The 5,092-nt window shown below is 32.2% G+C and overlaps 1 non-coding gene across 1 annotated transcript; it reads right to left on the bottom strand.

Moving 5' to 3' along the window:
- Positions 1 to 1,909: 1,909 nt before the first annotated feature.
- On the bottom strand, positions 1,910 to 1,982 carry TRNAS-CGA (transfer RNA serine (anticodon CGA)). Its single transcript has one exon. It is a non-coding gene; the product is annotated as a tRNA-Ser (tRNA).
- Positions 1,983 to 5,092: the final 3,110 nt, after the last annotated feature.

Raw genomic sequence — 5,092 nt, 5'->3', positions numbered from 1 at the left:
GTTACCACGCACGGCATGCTTCTTGGATTCTGCTACCCACTGGTCATAGATTTTCAAATACTGTTACCGCTGCCTTTGCGGCCAGGTTGTCTTTCGCACACAGATGAAAGGCACAACAAATGCCTCTCTTACCGTCCCTTCGCAAAGCGAAATCGAGTAAGGAGGACAGGTTTTCTATTATTTAGGTATTCATTTTATGTTAAGAGACTCGTATAATAAGATTCCTTTTGAAAACCTGGATATTAACGGCAGTTGTCACACATCTTCAACTAAGACGTATTATGTTGACAATATTCAATACACAAACGATTGTAAAAAAAGGTTTGTCTTAATTATTAATAACACTTTCGATTATAAAATTATCATTTTACTCCTCTATTGGAACAAATACTCTACTATTTCGTGCTCCGCAGTTACTTTAAATTAACTTTAAAAGAATTAAAAAAGTCCTACATACTGTAGAGACATTAGGTATTTTTTTGGAAGCAGGAAAGATGAAAAATAAGCCACCGCCTTCGCCGGGAATCGAACCACGGACCTCTGGAATACCGGCCCAGCGTGCAGAACCAATACACCACGAAGGCACGCTAGGAAAGGAAAGTGGGAGGAATACCTTATAATACTTTTTGAGAACAGTTGAGCTATTCATTGGGTTTTTTATTGTAGTCATTTTTATTGTAGTCATTAAGTAAATGAATCTTAAAATTATTACTTATTTGTTACTAGATTTAACGTGAGTCATAATTCAGTCAAACCTAATATTTATAATCTGTTTTTGTGAATGAGATTGAAACCTGCAAATAAATCATTTTAAAAATCGAATCCGAACTTTAACCGATACTTTCCGCAAAGTATTTTCAAATCTTCGTTATATTTTCCATTGCATACTTTCTTCTAAATACCTTACACGTTTCAATAGTATTGATAATTTTGATTCCTCATGAAAGACAAGAAAATTCAAATTTCGATAAATCTTTTCGCGAACCACTCATGAATGCGACTAAAAGCAATATTTGGCTTTGCGTTTATGCTATTCATTACTGAATTAAGAAAGAAATCGATTTTCGGTTTAAAATTCTGCTCAGCTCTCTACTTTCCCACTTTGCTTAGTGCTTTAGTTTTTGCAGACTCGAAACCGTCTTAAATCTATATATTAATAAAAAATATTTAATTTCGAGTAAGGTCCCAATAGAATTTAATTTGCTGCCGTTTTAATGTACCAGTTCAAGCAGACACTACAAATTTGAATGTTCACTTAAGCCATTTTCAATTAATTACCAAGCAAGGGAAACGAAAGTTATCTTTAATGGTATTGTGAAATTTTCCAGCTCTGTTCTAAGCTATATATCATCATTAAAATGTATGTGTTGTGGAAGAATGAAACACGATTCATCTAATTCGTATTGAAAGGTTAAGCTTTGTTTTATATTTTGAATAAAATGTTCTTTCCTTTCCCGAATGCATTCAAATCACACGTTTCTTGTTATGCACCATTGTTTATATGTAGATGGTAGTGTCAATTTTATTACTCTTGGAAACCAATTAGCATATAATTTTCATCCGAATCAGCGCATGATTGAATTCATAGTCTTTGAAAATATTAATTAAAAATAAAGAATGAGAAAATTCAAGCTTTATTATTAAAAAATCATATTAATGGGAAAACAAATTCCATTTTTTACAAAAGAAGCTTTACATTTATTAACACATTTGAGTTTCGAAAAGCTTATCAGATATATTATAAAACTCAATTAGTCTTTAAATATGCGTTACTTCAGAGTATCGTTTTTGCTTACGTGACATTTGTACAAAATGTGTTTCCTAACAGTTTAAAGATACTTTCTTTCAAACTAATTGTTGATGACTTTGTAGAGACATTACATTAGCAGGAGAGAGGAAAAATGAGCAACGCCTTCGCCGTGACTCGAACCACGGACCTCTCGAATTCGCGTCGAGCGTGCTGACCACTACACTACAAAGGCATGCTAAGAAGGCGGGAGAAATACCTTATAACTTAAATCAATAAAATATTTGTATTTACTGAAGATAATTGTACTCATTGCATACTCATAGCAAATTCAAGAAACTATTTTAAAGGAAATTAAAACATATAAAACACACCGCGCAGCAAATATCTTGTCGTAAAAAAGTTAATCTTTGATCTAATATGAATTTTGTTCCTGAAAATGTTTTTTTATTGCTATACTGAGAGTAAGACTGAAATCAAAATAATTTTCTTCACTCTGAGGATGATAATTTATTTCTGTGATTAATCATCTACAATTTACTATGCTTATAAATGTTCACATTTTATTCATATCTCATTTGCACAAAGCACAGATGATTTTTTACTGCCTTTTTAAAACATTTACTTAAATCCTTTGTCTTGCTTAAAATTTAACTCACAGAATAACTTTTCTGAAGAAACTAGGCAACTTAAACCTTGTTAAATCTGCGTATCAAAGAAAAGAAAATTATGTTAACGGTTCCTAGATTTAACCAGTTCTTAAAACGGTAAATTTAAAATTACATGGTATAAATCCTCAATTTTATGCCAGGATAAAATCTATTTCTCATTAAGCAGCTTATTCCGAAGTTCTCTTTAAACAGATTACGGTCATTATTTTTGTTTCTTATTTCTTAAACATTACAGACACATTTTAGTGTCTGAGCCATTTATCAGATCAGATCATTTGCATCACTGAAAGTATTTGACATCATATATTTTTCCTAGGAACAATCTTTACTCCGTTGGCCGGACACTTGTTCGAAGGCATTCGTAAAAAAAGGCCTAAACCATCGGTCATTTAACCATCTCATCGCCGAGAATATTGTCCAAGGTGCATCACAGAGACAGACGATATTAAACCCTCAAAGAAGGAAGGTTTAGTTCATTTGATTATAGCACTCGAGAACTATCTGTCTTAAGGGAGGAATGCCTGGTTCATATCCACTTCGTACACGGCGAAAAAAAAGGGGGGACAGTTCTATATCTCTCGTTCTACTGTGACGATTGACGAAATTCAAATTGCGTTCTTCATGTCTCGAAAGCGTGACTTAGGATATATATTAGATTTATATCTATCTCTATTCTAACATAGTTATTTTGACGCGATATCGGACTTTTTCTGAAATAGCATGCCACGTTTTTTCCATATTTCGATTCCACAACTCAAATTATGCCCAAATATGAAATTTTGTAAAATTTGGTGCGAAATTTACGGAGAAATTCACAAATTCATGTTGGCACTTTTTTTTCAGTTGCGCCAAGAATAGTTCACTTGGCGAACTTCTTAATATATGGCAACCTATTTTCTTTCCCGTAAGAGGGAAAAAAAACCACAACGTTCTTTCTTTCAAATAATGTTCTTTATATTTTTATGTTATTATTTTAAATATTTTATTTTCTTTTTCGAATTTAATTTTAATTGTTTAAGTTGCATGGTTTCTTTCGAATAACTGTTTTAAAATTTTCTATTTACCCATTTGAACTGCGTTGTTCGAATGTAAGGTGCATCGTTTACTTTTTTTCAAATCGTTTTCTTTATAATTTTTTTTTTGATCCCAGTTATTATTTTAGGTAATTTTTAAATTTTTAGACTTTTATTTTAATTGTTTGTGTTGCGTTGTCTCTTTAAATTTTCTATTTATTCATTTGAACTGAGCATTTTAAATATATTTATTAATATAAATTTTCCAGGATTTAATTTTATTTAATTGAATTGCGTTTCTTTCGGAAGAATACTTTGTGTCCCAGACTACGATGCATCTGAAAACTGAATATATTAAACGAGAAAATACAGTAAAGCACAGTTAACACGCCTTTCAATGTTCCGTTCAGAAAAGATATATAAATGAGAAAGATGTATAACCGACATTTTAACTTAGGGTGACTTGCATATATTGCTTTAAATAGCTTTAACATTGTGCTTATTGATTTACACAATTTTATCATCCTACATATAGTTTTTTAAAATGTTATTCATAATTTTAGTTCAATAGTTTATTTTTGAAATCGCAAGAATCAAATATCATAAGATTAAAGAGTTTTAAATTTTAAAAAAATACTAAATTTTATGCAAACATTTATTTTTTTCTTCTTAATGGCTTGCTCTTTTTCTTCAGGCATTCTGCAAGTATATTAAAAAGCATCCAACTTTTCGAAACAATCTTGGTACTTCTGACATTCATTTTAAATAAAGTTATCGCCTTCCATTTCATAAAAGCCCACAAACAGCCGAGCGGTAAAGTCGCTGAACACTGGTAGTTCGTTCCGGGGTTCGAACCCCGGCGAACGGGCTGGTTGCATGGGCGTTTTCGTGGATTGCCTCATTGTAACGTGTATGCCAGTTGGTTTCCCTTAGAAAGTTCTTCACGAATGCATCCCTCGCTTCAGGGCAGATAGCCCTGCCTTGCCGTAACTTGATAATCCAATTCAATTCATTTCATCAGTACTTGGTCTGAGCCTTTATCAGTCTTTAGAGGCTAAGCATTTTAAGGCATGAGATGAAAGGGAAGACTGGTTTCATTAAGAGGGAAAACGTCTTTAGGTGACATCCATATACATCACTGGATAAATTCCTGAATATTCGAATAATTTGACTAAGAAATCATGGGATTCTCCGTTTATGATGATATGATGTTCTATAACGTAATTTAAATTTATACAAACATATAGAGGAAAACCAGTCGCTCTTCACTTTAATCTGCAATGATATCGTTTTTGTTTTTTCCGTTAGCACAAGCTCAGTTAATGGTATTTGCTGGTGTACATGTTCAAGTGTTTTCTCTTTGAACACCCAAATTCCTTGAAGTATTCTGAAAGTATATTCAAAAGCATCCAACTTTTCGAAACACCTTGGTACTTCTGACAGCCAAATTCCCCTTCAAATTTTTGCTTACTTTTCTCCCTAAGTTTCTTCTTTCCTTTTACATTTATTTTAAGTGCTCACCACAAGAAAATTACGATTTTTCGATTGTAATACTTCCTAAAATTTTGCATTCTTGTCATTTTTTTCAAATATCAATTACATCAACTGCCTTTCAGTTGAAGACAGCTTTTCATTGTCTAGGCATTTTAACTAAAAGCAAA

Source organism: Stegodyphus dumicola, chromosome X1 (assembly GCF_044657685.1).
Source record: "Stegodyphus dumicola isolate Sdum_Otavi_A_Nest chromosome X1, ASM4465768v1".
Lineage (NCBI taxonomy): Eukaryota > Metazoa > Arthropoda > Arachnida > Araneae > Eresidae > Stegodyphus > Stegodyphus dumicola.
The sequence above is the reverse complement of the archived record's forward strand: the minus strand, read 5'-3'. Positions and strand labels throughout refer to the sequence as shown.